Source organism: Erythrolamprus reginae, chromosome 3 (assembly GCF_031021105.1).
Source record: "Erythrolamprus reginae isolate rEryReg1 chromosome 3, rEryReg1.hap1, whole genome shotgun sequence".
Taxonomy (NCBI): Eukaryota; Metazoa; Chordata; class Lepidosauria; order Squamata; family Dipsadidae; genus Erythrolamprus; species Erythrolamprus reginae.
In genome coordinates this window covers 54,841,863-54,862,606 of record NC_091952.1, presented here as the reverse complement: position 1 = coordinate 54,862,606, position 20,744 = coordinate 54,841,863, and the positions used below count along the sequence as shown (strand labels likewise).

General features: G+C 34.3%; 1 protein-coding gene across 1 annotated transcript in view; it reads left to right on the top strand.

Moving 5' to 3' along the window:
• Positions 1-20,744, top strand: part of TFEB (transcription factor EB) — a 73,555-nt gene that overhangs the window by 18,947 nt on the left and 33,864 nt on the right. Inside the window, exon 2 of the mRNA XM_070745340.1 lies at positions 20,475-20,590. The gene's annotated coding sequence lies outside the window, so the exon portion shown is untranslated. The remainder of the gene's footprint in view (positions 1-20,474; positions 20,591-20,744) is intronic.

Here is a 20,744-nt window from a genome sequence, read left to right as displayed (position 1 = left end):
CGCCAACTTGAGGAAGCAAACCAGCAGCGAGATAAGTTAGAACCCACTCCTGCTTGGGTCCCCTCAATTTTCCAGTCCCAGAAATGGTGTATGGCTGCAAAATAGGAGAAGGGCATTTTACTTAGTAGGATCATTTCAATTCATTTCTGATTATGATAATTATGTGATAAAAGATTATTATGCTTTCAGATCATTTCCCTGACCTTGGAACGTGGTTGAAACCTGGAATTGTGATTTCTAAATTCTGATGCTGCTTATAACTCCTTATTTTCTAAACTATATGATGAGTGAACATATATTTCATGGCATATACAAGCTGGAATATTATTTTCTCTTGCAGCTTTGTATATGTAACAAAATTCAACTGTGCATTTTTGTAGTATTTGTAAATTTAAAAGAGAATTGTAATAAAGGAGTTGGATTGATATTTGAAGCTGCCTTCAAATGAATACTGAACCCTCAAAAAGAGGAGTACCAATTGCCCATGTAGACTGTAAGGATTGGAAGGGCCACTATGTAAGAGGCAGAACTCCAGAGAGTACATCCATGAGCATCAACTAACAGTCAGAAAACATGATGAAATTCACTAATCTCACATCACATGGACAGAATCCATCATAGTTTAAAATAGAAAACTGTAAGCATTCTAGATCAAGGTAAATCCAAAAAGGTAGAGAATTTCTGGAAACTTGGCATTCAGATAAATCAGCCATCGATAGGTCTATAGAGTTAAGCAACATTTACACACCATCCCAAAAGTAAAAAAGAGGGCTGTGAAAATATCCTGGACATAAACTATTTCAACTCCTACCCTCAAAACGATGCTATAGAGCACTACACACCTAAACACTAGATAGAAGAACAGTTTTTCCCTGAACACCATCACACTGCTAAACTATTTTCTAAATCTGCACTACTATTAATCTTCTCATCATTCTCATCACCCAAATCCTCCCATTAATGAATGTATGACTGTATCTTTGTTGCTTGTATCCTTATGATTTATATTGACTGGTTCCTAATATGATTTGATTGCTAGTTTCATTGTAATTTATACATGCTGAAAGCAGTCTTTGACAAATTTGCCCCAGAGAAAGCATGGATGAATGAATGAATGAATGAGGTAGTACTAAAATTAAGTCTTCAGTGTGGAAGTGATGTAATTAATTGGTACAGCACATTTATTAGAAAGTAAAGAGATATTAAGTTATATGCAGTGCTCAACCTGATAACACTACTATGTTATTGGAGTCCACAAGTGATTGTTGATAAAGCAGAGTAGTTTACGTAAGTCAGTTTTGGGCACTTCATCTATAAAAAGAAAATATTTTGCCATAATTTGAGAAAGACAGGAAAATTGCTTTGGACATCCATACAAAAATCCAAATGCAGGATTATTCAATAGCTGGCACAAAGTGTCACTTTAGTTGAACTTCTGAATAAACACATGCTTAAAATCTGCATCCAGTTTTGGTCACCACGATGTAAGAAAGATGTTGAGACTCTAGCAAGAGTGTAGAGAAGAGCAACAAAAATGATTAGGGGATGGCTTAATCTAATATATCATTGCTACCTTTTATACTTCTTTTGATTGTACAGATATTCCTCATTTAGCAGTCCCAATTCAGACTGGTAACTGGGTTGTTAAACCAAGTGGCTGCTAAGTGTTTATGTCAGAGGCATTCAAACTTGGCAACTTTAAGACTTGTGGACTTCAAGTCCCAGAATTCTCCAGCCAGCATAGGTGGCTGGAGAATTCTGGGAGTTGAAGTCCACAAGTCTTAAAGTTGCCAAGGTTGGGGACCCCTGGTTTAAGATCTTACTTCAGCTTTCCTTTGCTTTACAGAAGGTAATAAATGTGTGGATTGCTTGTAAAGTTACTTTTTCATCACCATAAATGGAAATAGTTGCTAAATAAGGTAGTCAATTATCAAGAACTGCCTATATTGTCCTGTTGGTTTTGGTCAACTCCATAATTATTTTATTTTTGTTGTTGTTGTTGTTGATCACACATAGCCAGTGTCTAGATAGAATATAGCATGTTTATCCAGCTATCAAGTCCTATCCAAAGAACTGGGATAGGCAGATGTTGTTTGATGCTGTTAAAGGTGTTGTTGCTGGAGGTAACAATTCTAGCTATATCTATAGCTATTTTTAACTCTGTTGCTACGGTTTATGTAGTAATGTAATATGTATAATATAATATGTATCACTATAATATGTAGACTTTTAAAAAAACATCTTGGAGTTTTCAGATTGGAACATGATATAAATATAAATAAGCAAATTCTGACAAGTTTGAGAGATCAAAAACATTAACTGGAATCAACATTGGTTTTTTTAATTTCAAGAATATTTTGTAAAATCTTTTTGTGCCATGATACACTTGCCAACATTCCTCGGCATGTACAGTTGTAATAGTATGTTGGTGCTGTCAGGAAACCAAAGTCTGGAGAGGCTGAGATGGTGATATAAAGTGACTGCAGCTATGTCACAAGTGAGTGAACTCAGGAATTTGTAGATTTTTTTGTGTGTTTTGATTTTGGAACCGGAATTTTAAACTCTGTTACATCTATTTTAGATTTACTTTTAATTTCCATCTATTTTCCACCTTAAAAGGTAGGAGAATAAAATCAGGTAGTATAGTCAAAGATGATTTTTGGACTGTAAAAAGGATAGAGGGACATAGTTTGGGTTTATAATCAGTATGCACCTTTTTAAGAAGATCCCTGCTGTACTTCTCTATGCATCTATTCAACTATAAGTGTCTGAACCTTAAAATATCACAGCAATTGATAAAGATTTCCCCAATTTCCCATTTTTGTTACTCAAGATGTGTGATGATATCATTAAAATTAACTTAGAAGGCTGTGCAGGTAATGGACAAACATTTTATGGTAAACTTCTTGCTTGAATAGTTTGGTGTTATTTGTTCCATTGGCCTATTGTTACAGACCATCTGCTCATTGACTGTGACACTTAAGTCATGTGGATCACTCTGTAAAGGTCTACTGAGGAGATAGTAGGCTTGTCCTATAACAGAGATAGGCTTGGTACCATTTTGACATTTGCGTACTGCGTTACTGCATCTTCGAAATGGTCCGGTTCAGAATGGTTTTCTTTCAATTCCTTTGTCCCTCCCTCGTATTGTTACCAAATTTTTCCCTGTTATTCACTAGTATTTCAGTTAAAAACATTCATGCAACTTGTATTATGCATTGTTGATTGTTGTTGAAAAGCTCTTAAACTTTTAAAAGTTTGTTAAAATAAAAAATCACCAGTCAGAACACTGAATGAATGAAAATCTAATAAACACATGCTATGTAGGTAGTAATCAGGAATGTGAAGAACTTCATAGGATTAACCAATGCATCAATTGTTTTCTGTGGAAAAGCATGTTGGTAGTCTCTCAAATGAGCCGTCCACTTTATTTGGGGTTATCATTCAGGATCTCCGCCACCTACCCAGAGTGGTAATGTTTTCACTGTACTAAATATCTTAGCTTCTTCAAACTGTGGTATTTGAGGCATGGAAGGAAAAACATTTGGCCTCTGACCCAATTACTTGTTAACAACACAACAGCCTACATCGCTGGAATGCTTGGGCCAAAACATTCTCACAGTCGAGTTGCTTATGGGCAGTGCTGTACAACTCTTGCTATTATTTGCAGCTATCCTCTGGTTTGTAAAACTGCAAAGCTGCTGCAGAGGCTATTAATAGGTTTCTTCTCCTCTTTGAGCCAAGGAGTCATTTTCTATCACTCATCGTGTCTAGTTATCATTGTATATTTCAACCTGGCTGAAACTGCATGGAAGTATTATATTGGGTATTTTTCGGCTTTATAAAGATTCCAATAACCTCAGTTGCTCCTTAGATTAACTCAGTTACTTTTGGAATGATCTCATGGGGGTGGGTGGGAATCAGGTACAGTTAAAAAATGCCAATGAACAAGAATTAGTATACCACTGCCACTGTCTTCTGCAAAGTCCAATGACAGGAGAATGAGAATGCCCTGCATATTCTCCTTTCATATTGGGTAACAATGAAGCTCAACAGGCTAGTCCAGTGTTGGTTTTAAATCATCCCCCTTGTCCCTGATGCTGCAGGCAAGTGAAAAGTAGAAAGTTTAAAATCACTCACTTAATCTGATCCCACAGCTCAGTAGCTGTTCTACTAAGATTTCATTGTTGTCTGTTTTGCTATTTTATAGGGACAATGGAGATCAAATTATAACATTTGTTTTAACTCACAGTAACCAGTGCTTTGAAAGCTGTACTGTTTCAAAAACACACACTGCTTCACCTATAGTGACACCATTTTCATTGCTATCATTTTAATTTATTTTACTCGGAAGATTTGCAAAATACATTTTTAACATTTTAAACTTAGCATTGCAAATGAAATACTGTACAGTATAGTCAAACAGTAAAACAAAGCTCAATCACCCTCTCCTCGGGATCTGTTAAAACTACTGTCTTGCTAATAGTATACAGTAGTCCCTCGCTATACCGCGCTTCACCTACTGCGGCTTCTCTTCATCGCGGGTTTCAGAGGAAGTCGATCGGCAGATTTAAACAGCCCGCCGAACTCGATCGGCAGGTTTTTCAAAAAAATAAATAAATCTAAAATTGTAAATACTGTATTTAAATACTGTATCTAAAATAAATACTGTGTGGGAAGGGTTTATAAACACTTAAAACAATGAAAACTTACCAAACAATTACAATATAAATACTTAAATAGTACTATCAGTCAATAAATTCCTCATCGCGGATTTCACCTATCGTGGCCAGGTCTGGAACGTAACACCAGCGATAGGTGAGGGACTACTGTATTTTAATTCATCTTCTTGTCCTATTTGTTAATTTGTTTATTGATTGCATTTACAGCTCCAGGTTTCTAGATGGTTGTCCCCTAATTTACCTGCACAGTAATGATTGTAGACTAAGAGAAAGTGAACTAAATTCAGCTAAGAGAGATTCACCATGGTCTAAAGCTGCTATTTTAACTGTCTCATTCTTAATTAGGCAGATCTCTATCTCTAACAAAGGAAGAATGTTTGTGAAGAATTACAACTAGCCCTGCAATGATGTGCAATAAATATTTTAAATCATTAATAAATAAATCTCTGTTTGTTAAAAGGAAAACTTCTGAATTGTTAAAAATGAAGTAGCAAACAAATTGTATTGGTTTTGGTTTAATAAAGGATTTGTTGTATGGATGGATTGATATAGTCTCTTATATGTTCCTCATGAGAAAATGCAATTAGCTAGCACCTACAAGCAGAGGTGGGCTGCTAACATGTGCTCGCCCCCGTGGCTCTGAGTGCTAGCTACAGGCGTACCTGCATGTCCGCATGCAATTTCACTACCTGCCCAAGTGCAGTAGCATAATTGCACTGGACTCTGCTAGTACTCAGAGCCATGGAGGTGAGCACATGTTACTGTTCCACCTTAGCAGCCCACCTCTGCCTACAAGCTTGGTTAATTCTTCTTTTAAAAGAAAATTCCAGTGTATACTGAGTTGTTGGAGTCCACAGTCTCAATTCCATACCATTACGGCAAGATTTTTTTCCCTTGAGGCTAATTTTAGTTAGAAGATTATAGTTGATGCTCAGATATATTCTTCCAGGTATTAGTGATCTTATAAAATACCGTAGCTTCTTCCATTATGAAACTACAGTAACATTTTAATAAAGAAAACTGAGGACAAAGATTCCATACCTAACAGAGTTTCTTTTCCACAAATGTATGCTTGTCCCAATGATATGGTGGCACTGGGAAAAGAGACTACTTAGAGCTGCTCCCCCAACCCTACCTATTTAGCCTGGCTAAGCACATCAGAGAAACCAGCCTGCTGCGACTAAATCCTGAGTCTTGGAATTCTTTTCTTGTGATGCAGGCTTCAGCAAGATCTGTCAGCATCTGAGAATAGCCTAAACGTCACCAGAAATCAACTTGGTGCCTTGCCTCTCAGCAAGTGCTTATGGGATATTGTTTTCTGTTTGTTCCCCTAAGTAGGATTATGCAAAAGCTGGAGTGTTGCGGATACTTTCTTTCTGAGCATAATTGTTGCTGTGGACTTTTTTTGGGGGGGGTTCTAATGCAATAGGTCTCTCACCTTCGGAGAGAGTTGACATATTTGTTGCAATCTGATACATTGCATAATTAAGAAGTACTGCAGATTTCTGCATAATACAAGGTACAGTGGTACCTCTACTTACGAATGTCTCTACTTAAGAACTTTTCTAGATAAGAACCAGGTTTCAAGATTTTTTTGCCTCTTCTTAAGAACCATTTTCTACTTAAGAACCTGAGCCCGGAAAAATTTCCCAGGAAATTTGAGAGCGGCACGAAGGCCTGGTCAGTTTCCTGCCATTCCCCCTGGGTTTCTCTCTCTGGCACAGTGTATGGGAGGCTGCCTCGTGCCAGGTGTATGGGAGGCGTGTGCTCAGAGTCCCTCTTTTTTTGAAGCCTTAAAGTTTTGGATTTTTTTTTATAACTCTCACCTCACCTTCTCCCTTCGGCAGTGACTATCCTCCTCCTCTTCTTCCTCCTCCCCCTCCCACCCAAGTTCCGAGCTTTTATTTCTTTCCTAATGAATTTGCACACATTATTTGCTTTAACATTGATTTCTATGGAAAAAATTGCTTCTACTTACAAACTTTTCTACTTAAGAAAGTCACGGAACGAGTTAAGTTCTTAAGTAGAGGTACCACTGTATATGCAAACACAGTCCTTATCAATGTGAGCTTATAATGGTGGCATACCACTACTGATAGTTTTCCTGCATTTACAACATGAACAATTCTTTCTTTGAATGAGTAAGCAATTGATTCCATTTGGGAAATTTGGATTTGGTCTGCCTGTGGAAGCCAGTTCCAATCTGTTAAAAGTTGGGGGAAATTTTACGACTGATTAAAGGAAAGAACAGTGAAGAAATAATTAAAATTCAAGCAAAGCAACATGTCAAATAAAATAATTAATAATATGTGAAAGAAGGAAAATTCTTTGATCGAACATTCAAAAAAAAAGTGGGGAAGCTTTCGTTTCCCAAATGTTGTATGCATAGTTCTCTCTAAGCTGAGCAGTGAGCAATCGCTCACTTAAAAATCATCATCAACTCAGAGTTTTCCAAACCTGCCCAGAAGCCGAGAGGGAAAGAGTGAGAGGGAAGGAGAGAGAGAGGAAGAGAGGAAGAGAGAGAAACAGATAGAAAAAAAGAGAGGAAGGAAAAGAGAAAGAAAAAGAATGGGAGTAAGGAAGAGAGAAAGAAAGTCAAAATCTAGTTTGAAACTAGCTCAACTATTTAAGTGGCCTTTTGATATTGATAGAGTTGCCCTATTATGAGCTCACTGTTATAGACACACAGTACAGTATTTTATTTTGAAATTCTCTGAGGCAAAACAGGGTGGGTTTTTGTTTGTTTGTTTGTTTGTTTGTTTGTTTGTTTATTTATTTATTTATTATTTCTGTGCCGCCCACTCCCTAAGGGACTGCCGCTCAGACACTGTACTTTTCCGCCCACCCCAAAAAAAAATTAGAGGGAATACTGGTTGTTTGTATGTTTTGTTTATGTCTTTTTTGTTGTATTTGAAAAAATAAATAAATTTTATAAAAAAAAAATTTGGCATTTCAGGGGATGCCTTCTTGATTAGGACTGAGCTCTCTGAGTTTAGTAACTGAAACCTTATGTATTTTCCACAGTTATTTAAAGCTTCCAATAAGGGAAGAGCTAAAAATAGTCCCTTCAGCTGGTCCTTGGAATATGTACAGTGAGTGGCATGCCTTGAGTGCCCTCTGAATCTCATACTCAAAGGAGAAAATGTGAGATGTATCTGATAACTAGTAAAATGTACTTCTCTTTGGCACTAATTTTAAATGTACTACTCTTTGGCACCAGTTTTTGTAAAACTAACCTGACTATTTTACAAATTTCTTGCATTTTTAGTTATGAGCAGGAGGCTTCTGGCTAGTGCCAAGACAGTCTTATCTCATCTCCTACATACTTGGCATGCCAAAATATTTGCTATTGGTGATTCAGTATATTTGTGAATCATATACACCAGCCATATAGCAATGTTTTTCCCCCACAAAGATGATTGTGGTCTGTATTTGTTTAGTACATAATTTCAAGCAGCAGGAGAATTATTTCAAGCTTTAAAGACACACCCCATTGTCCTTATATATGACTTAAAACACTATTTAAAACAAAAATAATAAAGTTCTTGGAAAAAAGATGAGCCTCCATTGTAGCCTATACTTACTTCTTATGAACATGGTTGTGGGTGATTAATCATGTGGCTAAATGGAATTGTGTGTTTCTTTGTACATATATCTCAGTGGTGAAATCCATTTTTTTTTTACTACCTGCTCTGTGGGTGTAACTTGGTGGGGTGGGGTGGCTTGATGGGCATGGCTTGATGGACATGGCTTGATGGGCATGGCAGGAGAAGGATACTGTAAAATTTCCATTTCCTTCCCACTTCAGGGGAATAATAGGACCAGATTATCTTCGAGACCACCTTCTGCCGCACCAATCCCAGCGTCCGGTGAGGTCCCACATAGTTGGTCTCCTTAGGGTCCCATTGACCAAACAATGTCGGCTGGCAGGGCCTAGGTGTAGAGCCTTCTCTGAGGGGGCCCCGGCCCTCTGGAATCAGCTCCCCCTGGAGATCCATACTGCCCCCACCCTCTTTGCCTTCCGAAAGACTTTAAAAACACAACATTGCCACCAGGCCTGGGGACATTAGATCTCCCCCCTGACCAATGAATGTCCTTAGTGTGATTATTGAATGAATGCAAATGAATATTTTAAAGCTAGAATTTTAAAGAATATTTGTATTAATTGGATAAACTGCATTGTTATGCTTTTGGTATATGCTGTGAGCCGCCCCGAGTCCTTGGACAAGAACGGCATACAGATCCAATAAAATAAAATAAAATAAAATAAAATAAAATAAAATAAAATAAAATAAAATAAAATAAAATAAAATAAAATAAAATAAAATAAAATAAAATAAAATAAAATAAAATAAAATAAAATAAAATAAAATAAAATAAAATAAAATAAAATAAAATAAAATAAAATAAAATAAAATAAAATAAAATAAAATAAAATAAAATAAAATAAAATAAAATAAAATAAAATAAAATAAAATAAAATAAAATAAAATAAAATAAAATAAAATAAAATAAAATAAAATAAAATAAAATAAAATAAAATAAAATAAAATAAAATAAAATAAAATAAAATAAAATAAAATAAAATAAAATAAAATAAAATAAAATAAAATAAAATAAAATAAAATAAAATAAAATAAAATAAAATAAAATAAAATAAAATAAAATAAAATAAAATAAAATAAAATAAAATAAAATAAAATAAAATAAAATAAAATAAAATAAAATAAAATAAAATAAAATAAAATAAAATAAAATAAAATAAAATAAAATAAAATAAAATAAAATAAAATAAAATAAAATAAAATAAAATAAAATAAAATAAAATAAAATAAAATAAAATAAAATAAAATAAAATAAAATAAAATAAAATAAAATAAAATAAAATAAAATAAAATAAAATAAAATAAAATAAAATAAAATAAAATAAAATAAAATAAAATAAAATAAAATAAAATAAAATAAAATAAAATAAAATAAAATAAAATAAAATAAAATAAAATAAAATAAAATAAAATAAAATAAAATAAAATAAAATAAAATAAAATAAAATAAAATAAAATAAAATAAAATAAAATAAAATAAAATAAAATAAAATAAAATAAAATAAAATAAAATAAAATAAAATAAAATAAAATAAAATAAAATAAAATAAAATAAAATAAAATAAAATAAAATAAAATAAAATAAAATAAAATAAAATAAAATAAAATAAAATAAAATAAAATAAAATAAAATAAAATAAAATAAAATAAAATAAAATAAAATAAAATAAAATAAAATAAAATAAAATAAAATAAAATAAAATAAAATAAAATAAAATAAAATAAAATAAAATAAAATAAAATAAAATAAAATAAAATAAAATAAAATAAAATAAATAAAATAAAATAAAATAAAATCAAATCAAATCAAATCAAATCAAATCAAATCAAATCAAATCAAATCAAATCAAATCAAATCAAATCAAATCAAATCAAATCAAATCAAATCAAATCAAATCAAATCAAATCAAATCAAATCAAATCAAATCAAATCAAATCAAATCAAATCAAATCAAATCAAATCAAATCAAATCAAATCAAATCAATCAAATCAAATCAAATCAAAAATAAAATAAAATAAAATAAAATAAAATAAAATAAAATAAAATAAAATAAAATAAAATAAAATAAAATTGGTGGGCATTGGATTTTTATTATGTACTGTTTTTTATTATGTTGTGAGCCGCCCCGAGTTTGCGGAGGGGGCGGCATATAAATCCAATAAATCTAATCTAATCTAATCTGAAATGAAATGAAATAAAATAAAATAAAATAAAACAAAACAAAACAAAACAAAACAAAACAAAACAAAATAAAATAAAATAAAATAAAATAAAATAAAATAAAATAAAATAATAATAAAATAAAAATATATAATATAAAATAAATAAATAATACCACAACATCTCCATTCCCTCCCCACTCCAGGAAGCACGTGCAGAAGCAAAAAAAAAAATCACTGAAATCTCACACATGTGTGCATCCCCTCACAAGATTTTACTTCCTGCACATGCTCAGAAGCAAAATCTCACTGGGACCCATGCATAGGCAGGCCAGAGATCCGAAGCTGCGCATACAGTGTACCGGTAGCACCTGTAGCGACAACCCCCATCTGAGTGAATTATATAGAAACATAGAAACATAGAAGACTGACGGCAGAAAAAGACCCCATGGTCCATCTAGTCTGCCCTTTTACTATTTCCTGTATTTTATCTTACAATGGATATATGTTTATCCCAGGCATGTTTAAATTCGGTTACTGTGGATTTACCAACCACGTCTGCTGGAAGTTTGTTCCAAGGATCTACTACTCTTTCAGTAAAATAATACTTTCTCATGTTGCCTTTGATCTTTCCCCCAACTAACTTCAGATTGTGTCCCCTTGTTCTTGTGTTCACTTTCCTGTTAAAAACACTTCCCTCCTGAACCCTATTTAACCCTTTAACATATTTAAATGTTTCGATCATGTCCCCCCTTTTCCTTCTGTCTTCCAGACTATACAGATTGAGTTCATTAAGTCTTTCCTGATACGTTTTATACTTCAGACCTTCCACCATTCTTGTAGCCCGTCTTTGGACCCGTTCAATTTTGTCAATATCTTTTTGTAGGTGAGGTCTCCAGAACTGAACACAGTACTCCAAATGTGGTCTCACCAGCGCTCTATATAAGGGGATCACAATCTCCCTCTTCCTGCTTGTTATACCTCTAGCTATGCAGCCAAGCATCCTACTTGCCTTTCCTACTGCCCGACCACACTGCTCACCCATTTTCCAAACCAAGTGATTATTTGCAATCATGAGCATTCTTTGGCTGAAGTTGGCATTAGGGTTAAGCACATACCCCCGAGACTGCCTTCTGCTGCACGAATTCCAGCGGCCGATTAGGTCCCACAGAGTTGGCCTTCTCTGGGTCCCGTTTACTAAACAATGTCGTCTGGCGGGACCCAGGGGAAGAGCCTTGGCCCTCTGAAACTAACTCCCCCCAGAGATTAGGACTGTCCCCACCCTCCTCGCCTTTCATAAGTTATTAAAAACTCATCTTTGCCGCCAAGCATGGGGAAATTAACACCACCCCCAATTGTCAAGGTTGGTATATGGTTTGATTGGATTGTGTGATTATTTTATAATAAGGGTTTTAAATTGTATTTTTAAAAATTGGATTTGTACTCTGTTTATGTTGTTGTGAGCCCACCCGAGTCTTCAGAGAGGGGCGGCATATAAATTTAATTAATTAATAAATAAATAATAATAATAATAATAATAATAATAATAATAATAATAATAATACCTTTCAACAAGGGATATAAAAAAGACATATTCATTCTGTATATAAGAAGAATCCTGCAAAATAAAAGTCATGATTATCACATATGATAATAACCAACGTCTTCCTAGGTCTAGGAAGACAGAGAAAGAGAGATCTGTGTTTGTTTGACTAAATTAATATAACAATATACAGTTTGCAGGATGCTATCATGTCCTAACCATCATGTCATGCTATCATGTCCTAACCATCTAGTATTCTTTTGCTTTAACACTGTCGGAATTTAATAGGACACTGATGGCGAACCTTTTTTCCCTCAAGTGCCGAAAGAATGTGGGTGAGTGCTATCACGCATGCACGAATGCCCATATCCATAATTCAATGTACGGGGAAGGCGAAAACAGTTTCCCCAGCCCCCTGGAGGTTCTCTGGAGGCCCTCTGGAGGCTGGAAATGGCCTGTTTTCCAACTTCTGGTGGGCCTAGTAGGATAGTGCTTTGCTCTCCCCAGGCTCCAAAGGCTTCCCTGGAACTGGGGAAGGGTAAAAAACGTTCTCCTCCAGCCCCCTGGAGGCTCTCTGGAAGCAAAAAATGCCCTCCCAGAGCCTCTGTGAGGCAAAAATCAGCTGGCCGGCACACACATGCACATTGGCACTGAACTAGGGCAACAGCTTGGGTGCCAACAGATATGGGTCCACGTGCCACCTGTGGCACCTGTGCCATAGGTTCGCCATCACTGTAATAGGAGGGTGCTGAAAATGTAGGCAGGACAAGGTATTGCTGTACAGATTTATTTATTGTGTTCAATGTAAGAGATTTATCTACTTGTTCATTTATAGGAGAGATCACTTTTATATCATTCAAAGTCATGCGATTGGCAAACATTACCACTGAGCTTGTTAAACTTAACTCTGCTTTCTCCTCTAGATAAAAAAAAAATATATGCAACCTTTTGAAGTAGAATTCAGTTGTTGAATTTTCAGGGGCCTGTTTGTAAATGGAGATGACCTTTTCAGTCAAGGTCCCAAATGCTCGTCAGCTACTAAAGATCACACGGAAATATGTCAGGAAATGGTCAAATTCCAACATAAGTACTTACGTAGAAATACCATTTAACACCAAGCCATTCATATTTAGATTGCATACATATTTACCTGGCAGTATGACTCATTGAACTCAGTGGAGCTTCAGATAGTAAGAATCAGAATTCAGATTGTATTTGCTTAGTGACCGTTCAAAGTTAGGACAAACCTTCCCAGTTATTTATCATCTAGTTCCAGAGCTCCAACAATGGCTCCCTCCTTCATTCAGGTAATTTCATTTCAGGCTCTTGGCAACCAGTTCACATTTAAGGTTATTTGTAGGACTCCATGGGCCTGTGACTCTGATTCGTGGGGGGCATTTTGTCAAACCTATGACTGGAATTATTTATTTTTATTTATTTTTTATTTTTTTATTTATTGATTGATTTCATCCAATACACAATGATGGTTTTAGTGGGTATACACACAGAAAAATATATGATGAAGGTTATAGAGGAGATACTCATAGTAAAATATATCTAAGAAATAATAGAAAAGAAGGTATAGGAATAGAACATATCAATGAAAGAATAGAAGAGATATAGGAATAGAAGAAAGGTATAGGAAATATAGGAGAGCAATAGGATAAGGGACGGAAAATAGTGAAAATGGATGATTGAATAAACAGTGAAGTAAATTATAACAAGTGAGGCCTTAGTTAACCATAATGTTTAATGCAGAACTCGTGCCAGGCAGGCAGGTACAGGCTTAGAGCAATAATATCACATACAGTCTTATATAGCACAAACAGGCTGAGGCAGGAACCAATCCGTAACCCGTAACTTTCCCGCTTACAATGTAACTGGGGATACGCGCCCTATCAGCACCTTGCATAGGGACGCCTATCGCACGGCTCTAACCGGCTGGCTGTTGCTAAGCAGACACAGCATAAATAGTAGTAAGTAGAAGTAAATAGTGAAAATGGGTTTGTGTAGCAGAGATGATTTTATCCATTGAAGAAAATTGGTTTGTATAACTACTCTGGCCTTCAGTTAACCACCACATTTGGTTAATGATTGTCACAAAAAAGGGAGTAAAGTAGGGCACAGTCACATGGCAAACTGCTTAACAACTGCCATGACATATGAGCATAATTCCAGGCTCAATTCCAGACATAGGTTGAGGACATCAGTGGTACCAAGTGCTTGACTACTTTTGCTAATTTGCCTTTATATGAAATTTATATATAAAATTTGTACCGTTATTGGGCTAAGAGGAATTCTATCTATATTAAACTGAGGTTCCTTTTCCAGGTGTCCAGATTTATTTTGAAAATCTGAAATGAAAATAATTCCATCCAGGTGAAGGTAGACTTTAGTAATATTCAGTAGAGATTCTAAAAATATAAGAAGCCTGTTTTTCAACATCAGAAGATATTCATGTTTGGAGGAGGGGATGTGAACAAGGGAGGTGGAATTCTATGAAGAAAAAATGGGAAGGAATAAAGGTCTTAATTCATTCTCAAAAGCCAAACATTCCCAGAGTGACAATTTCTTCTGTTGTTGAGGAAGTTTCAGGATTATTTCTAAGTAACTGTCCACTTATTGTAGGCATTTGAGCTGTCATTGGGAAATAAGTGGACTCTGACTTGTATGTACATGTATTTTAAAATGGTGCCAATTTAAGCAAGGACTTAAAGAAATTAAATTATGCTCTTATTTAAACTCAGCCCTCTAATTAAATCAATGTTTTTTAGTTTAGTCTCAAAGAATAACTTATTTTGCACAAATGAACTAAAAAAAAATCTCGTAATTCAGTATTCGTTAACTCAATCTACATCTTTTCAATAGTTGTCTCAGATTGATACTAATATGTTGCCAAACCTTTCTAGGATTTTGTAATAATAATAATAACAACAACAACAACAACAACACAACAACACATAGAAGATTGACGGCAGAAAAAGACCTCATGTTCCATCTAGTCTGCCCTTATACTATTTCCTGTATTTTATCTTAGGATGGAGATATGTTTATCCCAGGCATGTTTAAATTCAGTTACTGTGGATTTACCAACCACATCTGTTGGAAGTTTGTTCCAAGCATCTACAACAACAACAACAACAACAACAACAACAGAATTGGAAGGGACCTTGGAAGTCTTCTAGTGACTAGTCTAACATCACTTCAGACAAATGGTTATCCAACATCATCTTAAAACCTTTCAGTGTTGGAGCATTCACAAACTTGCTTTATATTAGATTTAAATCCTTGTACTTTACGTGGTTAGAGGAACTTTGCTCACCTGTGGGGATGTATAACAATGCTAATGGGTAGGACATTGTTTCTCAGGAGTAAAATGAGGTTGCATTTAGTGAGGTTGCTCTAATTGTTAAAACAGAAAATATTAAATAGATATAATTGAATACCTGAGTTATGTTTCTTTGGCAAAACGTGAGTAGGAGAAAGGATTTTAATAGAATTGTGAGAATCTGTTTGCACTCTAAAATGGAAAGTTTCTCACATTCCATAGAGGCAAACTTGAAAATCTGATTTCAATATGCTGAATGCAATGCAACTGCAGCTATGAAAGTATGTGGGGAACTGCGGAGATAAAAATTGTTTGGGTATTTTTTTTGCACTGACTTGCTGAAAAAAGAGCAACTGCAAGGTTGCTATCTTCATTAGGGAAATATAAATGTTTATTTCTACTTCTGTAAAGGCAACATTTGACAATGAAGGTAGCATTTTGGCTTTATTTCTTTATTTCCTACAGAAGTATCGAATGCAGTGACAATTTGACAAGTAGAAAATGGTATCTTTTAACTGAATAGCTAGATGTTTTGGAAGAGGAGATATGGAGACTTGCTGGTGACTTCTAACATAATTCCTAGATGGTGGTTTTATAGCTCGTTGGTAAATTTAAGTCACAGCAAGATAATGAGCTAAGTAGCCATGCTGTGTTGCAACTTCCTGTCTCTATGGTTGCTAAACAATTATTTTTAAAAAGCTCCTAAAATGAGGAAATACATCTGTCACTGCCTAGGACTGAACACCCAACTTTCTGAGTGGGAAGAGAGCATTTTCAGCTGTAGGCCACCATGCTGCTCATCTGTCTGAATAGTTTAAACCCCCATTATTAATATGTTTCTCTTCCCTGAAAATTCTGAAATAAGCTCCGCGGGGCATCATTTTACAACGTTGTAAACTGCTGCAAGCTGACTTTGTTAGAGTGTGCAGAAACAAATCTGAAAATAAATCTTCTACTTGGCTTGGTTCTCTGTTGTATACAATCTTTAATGTTTCCCTTTGCCTGTATTCTTATGCAAGAAAAATAATGGTATATCACAAAGATGGAGGTGACACCACCATTTGCAGAACATTCTTATTTTTATTCTTATTAGAAACATAGAAACATAGAAGTCTGACGGCAGAAAAAGACCTCATGGTCCATCTAGTCTGCATTTTATCTTAGGATGGATATATGTTTATCCCAGGCATGTTTAAATTCAGTTACTGTGGATTTATCTACCACATCTGCTGGAAGTTTGTTCCAAGGATCTACTACTCTTTATTCTTACAATAAGAGTTAAGATAATAAGTTAACTCTTGCAATAAGTGTTATCTGCTATTGCTTTAAGTTGACTGCATGATAAAGTTGCAGTTTAGCAATATGCTTTATTGTAAGGCTAATTTGTTGGTATGAACTATTGTGCTTGTTAAAGAATTAATTATTATTGACTTCAAGAAGCATCTTTGCTCAATATCACATAATATATGCAGCTTACTTATACAGAACAACAAATGTGCATATTACTCTTTTCAATACAGCAAAAAGAATTAACTTAACCAGTTTCAAATTAAATCAATTTTGAACTTTCCATTCTCCAAACATTTGATGTGAGGAGGGGGAAAAGAAGTGAGTAATGACAATAAAAATATATTTATGAAGAGAGACAAAAATAAACTTCTAAGAAGACTGCAACTATATATAGCACATTCAAAATGCCTAGGGATGGGTTAAGTTACAGAGCTTTCACTACTCAAGAAGGCAACATGGCTTGTTATGATATTAAATCATTCATTTTTAGAAGCCAAGAGGGGGGGAAGCACAATTTCTAGCTTTGATGATCCTTTTAAAATTCTATTAACTTCAAATATGAATTCCTAATAGTTAAACTCATCAGGTTACCACTCAACTTTGAATCATTTATCTAGGAAACAATAGCAAAGAGGTTTGTTTAGCAATGGATTACTTACATTTTTGCTTCTAAGCACAGCAAAAGAGCCTAAAGCTTTGCAGTAGGAATATTGTGAATAATTATGAGTTTTCGAATTCTAATTCTCTAATTCAGGACAAAAAGAAAGTAGCTACCAGACAACATTGCCTTAAACAGAGTTCATGCTTTTAACACCAGTCAGATAATATTCCACATTAAATAATTTCTCAACAATTGAAAAACAAGACAAAGTTTTTGTTTCATTGAAAATATTGTTCTCTATATATTATTACTTCATACAATCACAGGAGTATGAATTAGTGATGTACAGATTATTGACTAATTCAAATTTGTGATAGCAAAATCGAAGACTTTAATTGGTTTGAAGTTCCTGACCCATACAAGTTACAGAAGACTGCAAATTTGAATGTCAGCATTGACCAAATTAAATTAACCTCTAAGTTTGATATGAGGTTTTTGGAAAAGATATTCATTTAGTCAAATAGTTCCCAAACTTGGCAACTTTAAGATTTGTGGACGTCAACTCCCAGAATTCTCCAGCCAGCATAGATAGCTGGAGAATTCTGGGAGTTGAAATCCACAAGTTTTAAAGTTGCCAAGTTTGAAGACCTCTGATATAGTCAAATGCAACCCACTTGCAGTAACAGTAGCTTATTCCTGTCTGCTACTTTCTAAAATGAAGAAAACTGTTCCTTAAGAATTTAATGAGTCTTGAGAGCAAGTCACACGGCTATCTTCTCAAGTTCATCAATAAGAAGCAAAAGCACAAACTAATCTCAAACTAATCTCAAACTCAGCTATCATGTGTATTCAACACTCATTTATCTTATTAATCAGACACATAAGAAGAAGATGTGACAGAGTTAAAGTCAAGGAGGTTTTGCTTATTTATTTCTTCAACAAGTAAACTCTAATTTGAAATTCTCACCTAGAACTCTTAATCTCTATCACGGTGCAAAGAGAACATATCTGCTGTGAAGTATATGGTGAAGGCATTAGGAAAGGCATCCAGCCAATAAACTCTCAACTCCATTAATCAGCCGATCATAACCTGAAGGAAGGAAATACAGGGTCATAAAAAAATAAATTATCCAAGCATATGTTGGAAAATGGGGATTTTGCAGTAACCTTCCCCTGCAAGGAAATGGAGATTTTGCAGTACCCTTCCCTTGCCATGCCCACCAAGCACACCACATCCATCAAGCCATGCCTACAGAACCGGTAGTAATTTCTTTTTTTGAAAACTATCACTGCCCCATACAATGTCAAAGTTTCCTTTGCAACTTGAAAAAAACAGCCCTGTGCGAAATGGAGAACACTGAACCAAATTCACACTGGCCATGGAAGATGTGCTAACTACCATCAGTGGAGCAAAATAATATTACCGAATTGTGATTGTGGGACCAAAAATTTCACACTATCCAACATATATAGAGTGCCAAAACAGAGCTTATAATGGAAACTTTACTGATTTCCTGGCCATGACAAATGAAGCAAAAGTTGGAAAAAATAAAAAGGGCTTTTTTTTGTTAAACTAACAAAAAGGGAATTAAAAATGCAAGAGTTAAGCCTTTAAAAAAAAATACTACTCGAGATATGATAATGGCTGCCAAATGAAAGCAAGGTGCTTGAGGCAGTACCAACATACTCAATTCTAGCATTGTTGTTGGATTTTACTCTGTTCTATCCTGTTTTAGACCTGGTTTGTGGATGCCACCTTGGGGATGACTATATTGGCAAATTCAACTTTCTTATACTGACTTCTGATATCATTTGCCATGACATTTTGTAGAGGCCTCTGTGGGTTGAATTTAGGAAACAAAGTCAATATTGTTCTCTCTCTCTCTCTCTCTCTCTTTCTCTGTCTGTCTGTCTGTCTGTCTGTCTGTCTGTCTCTCTGTCTCTCTGTCTGTCTGTCTCTCTGTCTGTCTGTCTGTCTCTCTCTGTGTGTATATGTGTGATGATAGAATTTATTTTAAAATGGCCCTGGCATTCTATATATTTGAGAAGGAAATTAGTCAACTCCTTGTTGAAGCCATATTGATGATTCATGATACATCCCAACTGAATAGATAATTACCATTTGGGTTCAGGTTCAATTTAAAATACTGGCTATTTGAAAGACTGCTTAAATGAACTTTGTCTTAAGATCACATCCATTGAATTGGTTGACTGATTGAATTGGTTGACTGATTTTAATATATTGGGGTTTTAGCTTGTAGTTTTTAATTAGATTTGTTTGTACGCATTGTTTTATATTGTATCTTGTGAGCCGCTCCAAGTCATCGGAGAAGGGCAGCATACAAATCTAATTAATAATAATAATAATAATAGTAATAATAATAATAATAATAATAATAGTCCAGCTAGTTATGAAAATAAGTTAGTAGTACATTCTTTCCTTTTTAGACATAAATGTTCTATACAGTATATGGGTAAATTCCTTATTTTCTTCAATTTTACTTTGAAGATCTGCTTCTCTTTGTTTGAACTGGATTGTTTTGAAATGGTGTATAAAACAAATCAATACATTTGAGCTATTTGTATTAGATAAGAAGTAGAAACAAAAACAAAAACGAAAGTGATATACAGTATTGCATGGATGTTTCTATGCTGTCAGTAAGAATTAAGTTCATCTTGAAGGAATTTTTACTTTTTGTTTTGTTAAACTCAGGAACTGAAGTTTTGAAATGTATGTAAATAAAACCTCCAGAAAATAAAAACAGGTGAACAAACATCCAATGGCTCCGAAAAACTTACTTCCAAGTCAGATATTACAGATTCATTTATCCTGGAATTACCATTGTTATTCTGACATAGACTTTTAATATGTAGCATGGATAGAATTTTCTCAGTGGATTTCTTTAACCACAAAAATCCTTTCCCATCTCATCTAACATGTCCTATCTTTCCCATAAATTCATTTTCATTGCCTTCTTGTAAAGTTTATTGCTTCTTAATATTCAATACTGTATTGTAGTATTCATTGATTTTAACTTTTAAAAAAATGCTTGGGTCAAATGCTCCTGACCTTACATGATGATCATGCTTTTGTAATAAGAACAATGAATCTCCCGGTATATGGGTTTTATACTATAATTTCCCTATAATATATTAATACATAACAATATAATGTGTAGGTTTCCATACAAGACTTCTGTCTTTAAAAACATGCTTCGGTTTGGTCAGATGAGTGATTTCAATTTTCTCCCTATATAAATGTAGGAAGCCATATTGAAGAGAGATTCAAAGGAAAGATAACATCATCCCATATGTACCTCCCCAATCCTTGAGAACGTCAGAAGAGGCCCTGTTACAGGTGCCCCTTCCAACTGAAATTGGTGAGTAACTACTAATTCTAGTGTCTTTGTCTACAGTGAAACCTTTGATTGTTGGAACTAGTGGTTGTCCAGATTGGGGGAACCCAAACTTGATAGTCCTATGAAAGAGAATAATAATTTTCAAGGACTTGATAAAGAATGATAAAACTTGCTA